At 37.2% G+C, this 15,707-nt stretch overlaps 2 long non-coding RNA genes across 2 annotated transcripts in view; one reads left to right on the top strand and one right to left on the bottom strand.

Annotated features, from left to right (window-relative positions):
• LOC117285464 overlaps positions 1-2,114 on the top strand; it is an 11,166-nt gene extending 9,052 nt beyond the window's left edge. Inside the window, exon 3 of the long non-coding RNA XR_004516518.1 lies at positions 1,581-2,114. This is a non-coding gene — a long non-coding RNA (uncharacterized LOC117285464). The remainder of the gene's footprint in view (positions 1-1,580) is intronic.
• The window catches only part of LOC117285465, a 130,943-nt gene that overhangs the window by 8,485 nt on the left and 106,751 nt on the right, over positions 1-15,707 (bottom strand). The window lies entirely within an intron of this gene.

Consider the following 15,707-nt stretch of genomic DNA (forward strand, 5'->3'; position numbering starts at 1 on the left):
CAGGGTCTCACCATGTAGTTGAGACTGATCTGGAACTCACTATGTAGCCCAGGCTGGTCTCTAACTCACAGTGATCCTCTTGCCTCAGCCTCCCAAGTGCTGGCATTACAGGTGTGCGCCACCATGCCTGGCCACTGAAACTTAAATCTTTTTAAAAGAATATAGAAACATATAATGTAAAACTTAGACTCAGACAGGTTATAGAAAGTCATCGCTTCTCATCGCTTCTCAGCCTTTTGGCTAAGATCAAGGACGGATGAGTTATAGAAAGTCTAGCTTTTAGAGGCAAAAGATCAAGATAACATAATAGTTCATCAAATGACAAGTTCATAGAATTTTATGAATAACCATGAGAGGAAAAAATTTTTCTAATATTTAAGCCTTATAAACATCACATAGCATTAAGATAAAAATAAAAGAAAGGTGAGGAAAACATAAAATAAAATAACTTCTAAAAGGACATCAAATTATTTATTGGTTGATTGCAGTGCTGGGGAGTTAACCCAGGTGCCTTCACAATGATCTGCATCAATTTTTGTATTTTTAATTTTGCAACAGGGTCTCACTAAGTAGTTAAATTTCCCAAGCTAGGCTTAAACTTGGAATCCTCCTCCCTCCTCAGCCTTCAGAGTGCTGGGATCACAGATGTGTGCCATCACACCTGGATGAAGTTTTTTTAAATGCCATCGTATCTGTCAACCATAGGAACAATTTTATTTTTAAAAGTAGTTGTAAATTAGGCATTCTTACTCTAAGTATTCTTTTGACAAAAACTGACTCAAAATAAATTATGAGTAACTAGACCAGTACTTTACTAATTTAATATCAAGGATATAGATAGATAGATAGATAGATAGAGATATATAGATATATCTATATATTTTTTTTTCCTTTCCTCAAGTTGATTTTCAGTGAGATGAGTAAGAAAATTCTTCATATGGCCAGTGATACTCTGGTTTCTCTTCAGATCATATCAATCTTTCACCTTTTCATATATCCAATGTATTTCAAGTTCTCTATTCACAAAGTAAAAATTTCAAAGTCCACATCCAGGTGAGCTTTACATTTTCAATACTTTTTAATGAGAGAACACCTTCAAACCTGGTGTTCTACACAATTTTCTTTCCCTTTACTTATGCACACAGTCCTTTGGGATCTTGATGGTATCAAATGGAGACAAATGAGCTACTTTATTTCTCAAATGCAAGCATTTATTGAAGGGATGGAAGAAGCCAGCACCTTAGAAACCAGTTACTTGAAATATATTGAACTACACACCACGTTAATGCATTTATCTTGGGAGGAAGGTTGGATCTTTACTCCATGAAGATGCAAAAATAGCATACATATCACTGTGTAGGGTGAGCTTTCTGAATCCAAGGGTAGCATTGTTTATTTACCTATTCTGTCCTGGGAGGAAGCTTGTACCAGATGTTGGGGAAAAATCAACACAGCTAAGCAGTATTGTCAGATAAGAAACATTTATATGATGTTTGTAGCACAGCTACTATCTCCTGCTAGCTTTTGTGAGACTGAATGTTTAAGAGGATAAATACTAGACTCTTGCTGTTGCTTTCTAGCTCCTTTACCTTACTTCAGTTCTACAAACCCGGTGATGTTGTCCTGGCTTATCCCAGCTTCTATTCTGGAACTTAACAAGGATGAATGAATGTGTGGGGAAAGACCAGAATAAGGAGATTGGTCTCATCACAGAACTTCACCATGAACTTGGCTTGGAACCATGCACAGTTGCTTTCTTTCCTCCTTTCCAAATGTTTGAGTGATTGGAGTTGTCCTGCTGGATGGGTAAGTATATTCTTGCCCCAACTCTCAGTTTTTCCCTTTGACTTGATTCAAGCAGGGTACGTATGTAAGGAGAGATTGCTTCAGAGCTGAAGTTTGTTGGTCAAAAAGTTAAACAGAACCAGAGGATGTGGAACTAGGATGTGCCCCCAAAGGAAGGACATATTCTCCCTTACCGAATTGAATCCCATATGCACAGGGTGTCATGTTCAGTTTTTACCTTATCAAATGGAAATTCTTGTTCCCTGTCTGCCTGCTGTCTGGTTTGTATGTATTACTTTCCCCTCGAAAAAAGAAAAAAAAAACTTCAGCAAGAAGGAAATCCGTGTACAAAAAAGCTTATGTCTTGTAATGTTAAAATGACTGAAATTATTACACAACTGTCTGAACTAATGAATAATTAGTTCTAAAAAAACAAACTAGAAATAAAACAAGCATTTTTCTCTGCAAAATAGGATTTTTGCAGATTTGTTATGATTGTTGGATAGGTAAGGTTTCTATTTGCCACAGTCAAAAGAAAATAGTTGTGGACATCGGCCTTCCAAATTCAACTTCAACTTTCAACTTCAGTCTAATGCAAGTACAGTAGCAAATACTCTGGGAGGCTGAGGTAGGAGTATTACAAGTTCGAGCCCAGCCTGGCCAACTTAGTAAGACCCTGTCTCAAAAAATAAAATGGTGGGCTGGGGGGATTTAGCTTAGGGGTGCCGCCACCTGCCTCACAAGTGCAAGGTCTTGAATTCGATTCCCCATACAAAATATAAAATCAACAACAACAAAAATCAAACAATAATAAAATGTGCTGGAATGTGCCTCAGTGAGAAAGTCCTAGGTTTCGTAGGGCACAAGGGAAGCTGCAGTTGCCCATCCACAACTAGCTAGGAGTTGACACTGCAGCTCTGTAGCCCTAATTTATCAAATAAATGCCTGTCTCCAAATTATCTTCGCTGGGAAAGCCTCTGATAGAGCTCTGCCAGAGAACCAGCCTGGCACCCTGAGAGAAGGAGCCCTGAGCAGCTGACAGCGAATGGGCTCCCCCTAGGGGCGGCCGAGCGAGCAGAGGAACAGCTCCGATGCTGGTTGCCAGGAAACCAAGGCCTTGGTGCTGCTGATAGAAACCAGAGCCCAGGGTCTCATTGTTCGCTTAGCTGCACCATCTTTCCCTAGCACACCAGCTGAGTACAGATGAGTTTTAACCCTCTAAAGCCAAGTTCAACTCCTGAAACCCAATGGAGAAATTTTCCTATCTCACTTTCTCTTTCCCCGGGCCATCTCTCCCCCTTGCTTTCCTTAGACTCTTTCTTTTGTTTTCAATAGTTGCTCTTGTAAACAGGAAACAAAGCTGGAGGGAGGTGTTCAGGAAAACACTTGGCAGGACTCCAGCCATCAGCAGAGCAATGCAATTTAAAGAGGGAGTTTTCTTCTTGGGGCTTCATTCCTACAGAGCTCTTTTCCTTGTAAAAGCTGGAAGAACAATTCTAGCTTTGATTTTGACTCTCTGAGAGCCATGAGGTTTCAGAAAATACAACTCCAAAAGAAAGCTCTAGAGAAAATCAGTGTTTTGTGATTAGTGCATTTATGAAGCATTATAAAATATATAGTTGTAAGGTGTTTCTAGGCTAAATCTTTTATTATTCTGATTACCTTCTGAATAGTCTTCATGTGCATTAGAGAGGATTTTACAGTTTTCTTTTACCGCCTCAGGTCTGTGTCCCAGCATCTCCATCTTGGTAAGTTTCTCCCTGAGTGTATTATTTAAAATAGCAAGGTATATTCCCTACCGGAACGTCTCTCTCTCTCTACCCTGTTTGATTTTCCACAGTGCTTATGTGAGTCAGTGCCCTGTGAGGAAATCAGAATCGTTAAGAGCAGCATGGAACATGTGTCCTTAAAGAAATAAGACTTGAGACCGACAGAAGTTAGAGAAGTAAGTGTACAGAGAGGTGCCTGGGGCTGGGGTGCAGAAAACAGTCCTCTACCAGCCCACTTGAAAATGACACCAGAGCGCTAAGTAGGAAGTGGCAGGAGGATGCCGGCAGTGAGCTGAGGGGTAGCCCCGCTGGAATGGAGACCTAGGAGAGCTAGTCCCGGTCCCCACCAACAGAACACCGCGCCTCTGCCTCTTCTGATCAGGCTGAGGTTTCTCTGACTCAGCAAGGCAAACAGAATAAGAGCCAGATTCAGAGCAGGGGAAAAGAAGAGGGTAGAATCTTGGAGGCTAGTCTATATCTTGCCATGATGATATGATGGTACGACTGCTACTTCACTTCTAACTTCCAAATCCTGTACAAAATCCACTTTTGGCCACCTCTATCCAGGAAAGTGATTCCGAGAAATGTGCTAGCTGAGACTACTGGACACAGTAAAAAAATACGAGTGTTTAACCTTGCATTTTATGTTCTCTCTCTCTCTCTCTCTCTATGTATATATATATATATATATATATATATATATATATGTGTGTGTGTGTGTGTGTGTGTGTGTGTGTGTGTGTGTGTGCGCGTGTGACTTTTTATCTGCATGTAAACACATATATGGATCCTACAGTGGGATGTGAACTGAACTTATCGCTAAGGCACTCAGAGTTGGCAATCCAGACACACAATAGTCTGGCCACCAAGAGTGCTCTGGAGTCTTTTGGTTGAGCCTGAAATTTGATTCACTGTGTCTCCCGCATAAGCTAAATATCACTTGGTATACTTATCATTAAAAATCAAAGAAAACAAAGTGGCTGAAACAATCCAAGAGACTTGTTATTTCACATAGGCATGAGAAGCTCAATAAAATATTGATTGCTATATTTGTCAGCATTTTACTTACAAATTAACATATGTAAATGACCTCAAGAAACTCAAAAGGTGTTTTTCAGAGTTTATTTTCATATAGCAGGACTTTCCAAACTTTTTGACATCACAGAATTTTCCACAAATATGAACTACTACATTTCCCATCAAGCACATCTTAGGAAGTACTCTTTTCATGAAATGTTACCTTTTATTCAAAGTAGAAAGCAATGAATTGCAAGACAGCAAACATAGCAAGTTGAATGATGCCATGGATCTAAGGTACACAATGGAGGGCCTTGTACTAAACATTGATCTAATTTAGTTTTGCTTTTTTTTTTTTCTTCTATGCAAGGATGGATGTTTGCTACCCCAAGGAAGGAAGCTAATACATTTCAGCATTAGTATTTGGCTCTAACAGAAGAGAAATTCTAGTGCTCACTTCACAGAAGCCACTCAAACAGAACACCTGAAACCATGCAGTCATTGCCTGACTGCACCTGTTGCAGCCACAGGCTGTGAGAGAATGAAACAGGAACAAGGGACATTAAGGTTCAGAAATAATGAAGTGTCTGTGCCAAAACCATTGTACACTCAGAACTCTGAAAAGCAGGAAGGTAAGGAGCCAGTGACCACAGGAAAAAAATCAGTGGCAGCAGCCTAGAGACAAGAGAAGCCCAGAGCCTCAATTTGCAATGACTGCACTGGCTTATGTGCCAAGAGCTCAACCCCATCCCCTTGCTCTTGGGACCCTCTTTCCAATTTTAAACACTTGGACACCATAAGGAGTAGATGCATCCAACACATAACCCAAGACATCTGTTAAAGCAAAGTAAAGCAGAAAAACCTGAAGGTAATTTGGAGCCTTCCAAACACCTGTGAGTCAGACAATCCACAAACCTTCCCTTCCTTAAAAGCACAGATGAGCTTGAACCTTCTGGGCATTTCAACAATTTACCATCTGTACCAATAACCCTTTCTGCAGTACAGAGAGTCTTCTAGGAGGATGTAAAATTCAGGAACCAAGATAAGGAAACATGTTTACACCTGCTACATCTGTTCAATCCTTTCCAGGCTCTGCTTTGCACTGGACTTTCCTCGCAGGCACACTTTTAAATCACTCTTGCCCATTTAAGTTTCATATATGTTCCTTGAGCAGAATACAGGAGAAATCAACTGTAGGAACTCTGGACACTGGGATTGTGTTTAAAGGAGATACTATCTCTATTTTTCTTTTACCATAAACAATCACGGAACCTGCCCTCATTAATAAGGTTAAGTACGGCTCTAGAGGTAGATAATAAAAAGTCACAAAAGATGGGGCAGGCATTAAATAAGTCGTGTTGGAAAGTAAAACCTTTAGATAAGCTAAGTGCTGTAAAGCAGCCGAAAAGAACTATTGTCAGTCTATTATTTTGCTATGAAATTTTATTTTTTCATAAAATAAGAAAATCCTCTACAAAATACTTTATGACACTAAAAAAAAAAAGAACAACAACCAAACCATCCAAAGAACACAGTCATCCTCCTTTCTTCTTGAAAGAATATAAATAACTTAAACAGATTTCTCTGTTCTCAAAATAGTAAGACACAGCACAGTGTGCCGCAAAGACAATCAGTTCTTCAGGAAGGAACAGTGTGACTCAGACAACCTGCTCTCTGACAGTGACACTGAGGTCTGGGAGTACTCAATGGGTTGCATATAAAGTCTACATTAATATAAATATTGTATCTATGCCGGGACCACTTAGAAAGGCTCTGAAGATGGGTCAAATTGTAGATACCAAATAGGATAACAGCTTTGCAACCACATCTTACTTCTAAACTTTTTAGAGCATTTAAGCCATGACAGTTAAGGAACTGATTATATTTATACTATATGGAGCTATTTTATATTTTATAATGATATTAACATTGATATTGGGAAATTTGGGCGGGGGGGATCCAGCACCAACAGGTGGCCCTCTGTTTTAACACCAAGCAAGATTCTGTTGAAGTATTTCATTGAGATCTATTATTTTTGCCCATCCAAAAATGGAATTGACTCTAAAGCCAGAAATGTTAAAGCTAAATTATCTAGTACAGACTCTCCAGCCCCAGTTTCCTGAGTTTAAAAAGAGTCAACTAAGACCAAGAATGGTCTGGGGAATCAGACACAATGGCAGAGTTTAGAAGATTTTATTCTAGGATTCCTTCTGAGCATGGTTCTAAAAGAACCTACAGTTTTCTCCACATACAACACACTGACTATACAGCAGGAAGGCTTTTCTCAAGTTGTCTTTCAGTTCTTGAAGTTACCTTAAATGATTCCAGTGGCTGAAGCTTTCTATAAGATCACTGAAGGATAAATGCAGTGTATTGTGTCATTTTGCCTAATAAAACTGACAATTTGTGATTCCTTCCCTTCCTGTAAGAAAGGACATCAAAAAAGTGACAAATTTGTGCCTTACCAGCTAAATTCAAAATAAGGAGGAAGTTTTTCCCAAATCAGCCATCACTGTAATAACTGTAGGACATGCATGTGCTACTGCTTTTTTTTTTTGGTAGTCTAATGGCAATAGTTTGCATTTATATTTCTTCTAGTAAATTAGGATTTCAAATCTATTACTAGATGGGAAAAGTGACAGCCCACAGATCATTACTATTGAGAACTAAGGAGAGAATTGGATCATCTCCTTGACATGATAAAACTGAAAGCCCTAATAATTTACATGAGCTCAGGGCAGCTCTGTTCACCATTGTCAGAATTACAAAATAATCAAAAAATTGGTCTATGACAGAGATAAGATTTGAACTTAGGTTACCACCTCCCAAGCAAGTATTCACTTCACTACAGCTGACTTGAAATCAACATTATCCTCATATGCCAATAGAGTAACATTTGCTATTGATTTCAGTCCAGGGACTAGACTTGTTTATAGTCGTATTATCTTTAAATCAATTTACATAAGTGAGAACTAGTAAGCCCAGGAAAACTGGGGAGCAGGAAGGCAAAGATTAGGACACCTGGATGAAAACTTGGAACAAATAGCTCTCTTGCGACTTTCCAGTTTGCTGACAATGCCTATGGCAGTGATACCAACCTGCTACCCTATGTCCATACACATCCTACCTCTGATACAGTGGGCCAACCCTTTGTGAGACAATTTAAGAAAACTTAGAGCAAATTGTGGAAGGTTGTACGTATGCTATATTCTTCCTTCAAAGGTAGGACTTTTAAGGGCTTCTTAAAGCTCAAATACTCAAAAATGTCTTCATACACCTCTAGACTATTTCTTGACTTTGGGATGGGGCATGATTTCCTAAAAAGCCTTTGTTAAAATAGAAATGTTACAGCCGGTGGAGTAAAATAAAAATAAGAAATTTGTGGTGTCACCTTTCTAAAACTCCGTTTTAAATATTAAAAAATAAAATTGTCTGGATCCCTACAACTACCTGTGGCCCAACTCCTAACCCTACTCTATTTTTACTGTATCTAAATGTCAAGTTCAAGGGTCCTGTGGCTTTAAGATTCTAACTTCATCTTTAACATCCTTACTGAGGATTTTCGCCTCTAGGTCAACAGCCTCTCACTGATCTTTCTTGAATATTCATTCTTAACACCTCTCTCTACACCATGCTGTTCTTTTTCCCTGTAACAATTTGTTCATATTGTCTCTACTTTTAGGTTTAATTTTATTTCTTATAGCAACGTGAGCTCTGATGATGCCTCTCTTCCTTGGACTTGCTATTTCTGGATCATGCATTAGATAAAATAAAGACAAACTTTTTCCTATTACTGTTTAATATTTTGCTAATGAGGAAGACTTTCTTTGTAGTTTCTTTCCACTTTTATGGAATACAAGATAAACACGTCCAGAAAATAACTATGATCCTGAGTATTGGGAAAGACAAACGAAATGGTTATTTCTTCAACAATATTTACTAAACATTTACTGTGCATAGAGCACTTATTAAATATGAACTGTTGAAAATAAATTAGATTATCCAAAAGCTTTACTCACAAGGAGGTTATGGGCCCATAGAGGATGCAGAAAAGCCAAAATGTCAGGACTGAGAAAGTGTGATCACCAGACTTTTCCCTGGCTTTGTTTCCTTTGGCAGCCTCATGACTTGCGTGTGATTTTAAGTCACTGAAATCTTTAACATCTCTAAATGGATTTATGTTACCATTGAAGTTAGAGAGAGTTCTCTTACTGATGAAAATCTCAGATCTCATTTAGTGCAGCTTGATCATTATATAAATCAAGTGCCTACTATATATCAAGTATGGCACTGATTCTTTAGTCATAGATTTATTAAAAGATAAAAAGTTATTATGATACAATATTTCTATTATTTTTAGAGAATTATACAAATAAAACAGCTCCATCAAAACTATATTTCTATTGTTACTTTCCCTCTATCAACAGTTAAGTTTCAAGGTCAAATAATGTTTTGTCTTGAACAGAAGAGTCATGGGAGACTTCTGTGGTGGCTTCCTTCATTGTCCTCAGGAACTTCTAAGATTGGGAACATCTATCTCCTTTAGTGTGAGAATGACCCAAGCTGCACTTAGAATCTTCCTAGTGGGGAAGCTTGAAAGTACAGTGGAAAGAGCTTGGTCGTTACACCAGATGAAAATGGACTGTGATTTTGACTTTTATAACAGTGAGGTTGCTGGCCAGTGGGCAAATGAGAGAAAGGCACCTACTTTCTCTGAAATAGTATATATCATGGTGCATCACTAGGAAAGTGAAACACAAAAAGTAGAACAATCTGAATTTTTATTTGGAATCCAGACGCTGGAGAATAGCAATGTGAGGAAGAAAAGGAGTAGGAAAGTGGATTCCATGGGACCCAGCAAGTGTCTGGAGCAAGAATTAAGAGCCCATGGGACCACAGTGTAGAGTAGGGAGGTGCCAAGCCTCCCAAGCCAAGTGCTTTCACTCTGAGCCCAGACTTTTGATGTGAGAGGGGTAGCAGCTTGAACCTGCAGAGTCAGGGTGACCACTGTAAACCCCAGAGGCCTCCACACAGAAATACATCATGGTACAGAGCAGTGGATACTGCAGACTGCAGTGCCTAGTGAATTATTTGGGTTCAGATGTCCCCCCAAAGAGGGTGATTGACTAGTAATCATTTTGGAAAGGGACCAGTAGAAGTCAGAACTGAGAGTAGCTGTAGACTGGCTCCATCTAGGAACTCCAAATGTCAGGGAAAGGTGCAACTGAGTTCAAGCCAGCAGGAGTCACTCAAAGTGTTGTGGGATGAAACACTTCGGTCCCAGCCTCACAGCCAGAAACCAGAAGCAGCCTGAATTTCAGTAGAACTGAAGGACCAGATTTTCTGGGATACTCCACTACTGCCATAATTCTACTACTGGTTTGCTGGAACCAGTCAATATGGATCTGGGCTCCATTCTGTCAACCGGTGACAGTATAGACATGCCCTGGGGTGGATTTTTTTTCCTGCTTTTCCTCTTTTTTGTTTTTGTTTTAATTTTCAATTTATTTTTATTTTTTTCTATTTTTTCTTTTTTCCTTCTTGATTGTTCTTATTTTGGGGGGACCTTGCCTTTATGAGGCAGCCAGCAGCACCACTGAACTAAATCCCAGCATCCCACCCCCAACCTTATTTATTTTTTGTTTTGTTTTGTACCAGGGTTCAAACTTAGGTCTTTGCACTTGTGAGGCAGGTGGCAGAACCACTAAGCTAAATACTTGGCCCCCTGTTCTTATTTTTATACAAGTGAGAACATTGTTTCCAGGATTTTATTTGTTTGTTTATTTTGCTCTGTTTCTGTTTCTTCCTTCTTTCTTCCCCTCCTGTCTTCACCACTTCACAGAGCTTGTGTGATCTTCCTTTGTTCTCCAGCATTGCTATCCCTTACTCTTCTTCTGCTTTTTTTTTTATTTGCTTTTAAATTTTGTCCTTGAGGGTAAAATCACCATATTGAGGGAATATTTACTATACACAATTTTCTGGTGTGTTTTAGATTTGGTTATATAATTACAAATCATGTTGATACAGTTACAGGTGACAAAGTAATAGTCACCACAGTTTATCATTTTCCAGGTGTGTTTGATGCTGCTGATATTACGATACTATTTTAACCAAGATGGCATAATTATTTTTGATCAGTTGATCTTCCTTGTATGCCAAGACTGAGATTGCCTGAGGATCATAAACAACACTATAGGCAAGTGCCAAAGAACCAGGGGCTAAGCCAAATAGGAAACAATTTCTCATCCCCAATAAAACAAAGAGATACGATCTTAGACTCAAAACCCAAAAGCCAGTTACTCCTGAAGACTTCTCTGAGAAGTAGTCTAAGTGTTCTCAATACTAGAAATAAAAGTGCATATCTTAAATAATTGAGAAGCATGAACAAAGGAAGTAAAAAAAAAGAAAAGGAAAAGAAACAAAAGTGAGATGCAACCTCAGACTTCCAGCTCAACAAAGGCAAACCCAACAAGCCATGAAGTGAAACAATACAAAAGCCATCCATCTGGACTCTCTGAAGTGGTAACAGCAAAAGTAAAGCAAATGAATGAGACTCTAGAAAAATATCAAATCAGACCTAATTTCTCAGATAATTTCAGAGATGATGACCATAGTGAAGGGCATTATTAGTAAATCTAGAGAAGATCCAGATTTTAAAAAATAGAGGAGCTTAGGAAAATGATGTAAACCATGAATGCCCAACATAGGAATCCATGAAACAGATTCAATCAGCTATCCAGATTTAAAATGCTATTGAAAGTGTATGCAGCAGAATGAACCAATGTGAGGACAGAATATCAGATCTAGAAGACAGGTTAGTTGTGATGAAAAGAAAGATTTCTTAAAAAATAACAAAGGATCATGAAAAATCAATCCAACAGCTGCTAAATGATACAAAGAAGAATAATATAATATTGATCAGAGTCAGTGAAAAAGCAGGAGATAGCCCAAATGGCACAAAAACGCTATTCACTGAAGCAACAGCAGAAAACTTCCCAAGCATGGAAAAAGAATTCAACATGCAGATAGGCAAGATGTATAGAACTCCAGTTACCCATGATAAAAAAGTCTACCCCAAGGTATATATATATATAACAGGATTCCAGAAATGTAACACAAGAACAGAATTTTAAAAGCTGTTAGAGAAAAGAAACAAATCTCTTATAAAAGAAAGTCCATCAGAATCACAGCAGACTTTTCAATGTAAACCTTCAAGTGAAGGAGAGTTTGGAGTGAAGTATTTCAAGACCTAACAGAAAACAGCCTCCAACCCAGATTGAGGTACCCCACAAAACTATCTTTCAAAATTGATGGAGAAATAAGATGCATCTGTGACAAAGACCATCGGAAGAAATTCCTGACCACCAAATCACCATTCTAAAATATTCTGAAGGATGTTCTAAAAGAGATAACAACTCCATAAATCCCCACAGAATGAATCTACCAGGCAAGGAAAGTAATTAAACATAGGGAAATAAAAGGGATCCAAAAATGGGGAAATAACATCACAAGGACTTATCTTTATCAATACATATTAGTTACAACCATCAATGTAAACGGTTGCAATTCACTAATCAAAAGACAAAGAATGGCAGAATGCATCAAGAAACAAAACTCAACAATGTGCTGCATACAAGAAATACATTTAACTGAAAAAGAAATTGATAGGCTGAAAATTAAATTCACACTACATGTGACAGGAGCCCAGAAAAAAAAATCAGAGATTATTCGATTTGCAGCCAAAGTGGATTTCAAGCCAAGGCTGATCAAATGAGATGAAGAAGATCACTACATCCTTGAAAAGAGAACAATCCAAGAGAAAGAGATAACAATTATAACATCAAATACTAGCACACTCAACTATACAAAACAAATACTAATAGATATGAAAAATCTAATAAGGATTAATATAATTTTAATGTGGGACCTCAATATCCCACTGACACAAAAACTAGACAAAAAAAAACCACAAAGAAATATGAGAACTGGACTTTTTTTGAACATATTTTTGAACATATTGACTTAGTAGATGTCTACGAAGTGTTCCACCCCACAACATCAGAATACACATTCTTCTCAGCAGCACATAAGTTGTTCTCCAAAATAGAGCCCATGATAGCTCATAGAGCATGCAAAGGAATTGAAATTATCCCATGCATATAATTAGACTATATCGCAATGAAATAGGAAATCAATGACAAAAGAAACCACAAAAACTTCATAAACACATGGGAATTAAATAACACCCTCCTGAACAACCAACAGATGATAGAAGAAATTGAAGAAGAAACTAGATAGTTTCTACAATTAAATGATGTCACAACAACATACCCAAATGTATGGGACACAATGAAAGCAACTCTACAAAAGAAATTTATAGCAGTGAATTCCCATATCAGAAAAGCAGACAAAGCTTAAATTAATAACGTAATGTTGAACCTCAGGTTTCTAGAATATGAAGAGCAAGTCAAGCCCAAAGCTCTTCTGAAGGAGGAAAATATAAAGATTAAAGCAGAAAGTAATGCAACTGAGACTAAGAAAACAATACAAAGAATCAATGAATGGAAGAGTTAGTTCTTTAAGAGACTGAATAAAATTGACAAATCTTTAGCAAATTTTATCAATAAAAGACCCAAATCCATTCAATTAGGAATTAAAAGGTTGAAATCACAACAGACACCACAGAAAATCAGATGATCCTCAGTACCTACTTTAAGAACCTGTATTCTAATAAGATGGGAAACACAGAAGAAATTGACAGATTCCTAGGTATCTATGAATCACCAGAGCTGAATCAAGAAGATATAAAATTCTAAAGAACCCTGTGTCAGTCAATGAAATTGAAGATTTAATTTAAAACCTACCGACAAAGATAAGCCCAGGTCCTGATAGACTCCTGCTGAATTCTACAAGAAATTTAGAGAAGATCTAATGCCACTACACCTCCAACTCTTTAATGAAATAGAAGGGAACTGATATACTCTTAACTCATTGCTGGAATCAAGCATTACCCTGATACCAAAACCAGAGAAGGATCCAACCAAAAAAGAGAACTACAAGTTAATCTCCCTAATAAGCATCAATACAAAAGTCTTCAATAAGATACTCACAGACAAAATGCAGCAAATCTTCAAGAAGATTCTACAGTGTGACCAAGTAGGATTCATCCCAGAGATGTAGGAATGTTTCAACATATGCAAAATCAGTAAATGTAATACACCATACAAAGAATCAAGGAAAAAAAAAACACATGGTCACCTCAATAAGGGAAACAAAAACAACATTTGACAAAAGTTCAACATATATTCATGATTTTAAAAAACCTACAGAAAATTGGAATAGATGGTACTGTCTTTATCTCAATCTGACAAACAAGCAACCAACATCACTTAAAATGAACAAAAAATGAAAGCTTCACTCTAAAGTCAAGAGCAAAAAAAAAAGGATGTCCACTGTCACTACTCTTATTCAATATAATTCTGGAAATATCAGCTAGAACAATTAGACAAGAGAAAAAAATAAAAGGAATAAATATAGGAAAGGAAGAAGTTAAATTATAATTATTTGCAGATAACATGATACTCTCCATAGAAGACCCAAAAAACTACACCAAAAATGACTATATTTAATAACTAAATTGAATAACATAGCTGGATACAAACTCAACACTCAAAAGTCAATATTATTTCTGTACACAAATAACAAACTTACTGAGAGAGAAATTAGAGAAACCAATCCCTTTCACAATAACTTCCAAAAAAATGAAATACTTAGGAATCAACATAACAAGGAAGTAAAAGACCATTATATTGAAAACTACAGTACTCTGAAAAAGGAAATTGAAGAAGATATCAGAAAAAGAGAACAATATCCCTTGTTCTTTAGTAGGAAGAACCAGTATAGTGAAAATGGCCATACTCCCAAAATTGTTATATAGATTTAATCCAATCTCAATCTAAATAAGAAAAGCATATTTCACAGAATTAGAGAAAACAATCCTCAATTTCATTTGGATCCAGAAGAAATCTAGATAATAGAAACAATTTTGAGCCACAAAGGCATGGCAGGGGGCATCGAAATCCCTGACAAAGTTATACTACAAAACTACAATGATAAAAACAGCATGTTACTGGCAAAAAAAAAAAAAAAAAAAAAAAAAGATGGATCAGTGGAACAGACTAGAAGATGTACAAACAACTCCAAACACATTCAGCTACCTTATCTTTGATAAATGTACCAAATACCTTTAATGGAAAAAAGATAGCCTCTTTAATAAATGGTGCTGGAAAAACTGGCTTTCCTGTGCCAGTGACTAAAATTAGATACATATCTCTCACCAGGCACTAAACAAAAACTGAAATTGATCAAAGATCTAAATATTAAAACAGAAACACTAAGTTGGCTAGATGATTGAATAGGTAGAACTCTTGAAAACTTAGGTGTAGGCAAGGACTTTAGGAACAAAAATCTAATCACACAAGAAGTATCCAAGAATCAACAACCAGGATCTCATCTTATTTAAAAGACAGTACAGCAAAGGAAACCACCAACAGAGTGAAGAGACAACCCACAAAGTGGGAGTAATTTCTTCCAGCTGTTCCTCAGATGAATTACTAACATCTAGAACATATAAAGTACTCAAAAACTCAGACCTCCCCTAAATTTAAAGTCCCAATCCAAAATGGGTATGTGAAATGAACAGACATTTCTCAGGTGAAGAAATAGAAATGGCAAATAAATACATGAAAAAATGTTGAACATCACTAGTCATTTGAGAGATACAAATTAAAACAACCCTGAAATTCCATCTCACTACAGAAAGAATGGCTATTATCAAGAAATCAACAAATATCAAATGCTGGCAGGGCTGTGGGGGAAAAGAACTGTTCTCCATTACCGGTGGAAATGCAGACTGGTGGAACCACTATGGAAATCAGTGTAGAATTTCCTCAAAAAACTAAAACTAGAGGTTCCATTTGACCCAGTTATTCACTGTGATGTCTTCCCTCAAGAATTAAAAAAGCACAGCAATATACACACATCTATATTTAAAGTGGCACAGTTTATAAGAGCTAAATCTTGGAAACAGCCCAAATGCCCATCAGCTGATAAAAGAACAAGATTTTATATATATAT

The sequence above is a fragment of the Fukomys damarensis genome, unplaced genomic scaffold (genome assembly GCF_012274545.1).
Source record: "Fukomys damarensis isolate Sample0158 unplaced genomic scaffold, DMR_v1.0_HiC HiC_scaffold_10, whole genome shotgun sequence".
Lineage (NCBI taxonomy): Eukaryota > Metazoa > Chordata > Mammalia > Rodentia > Bathyergidae > Fukomys > Fukomys damarensis.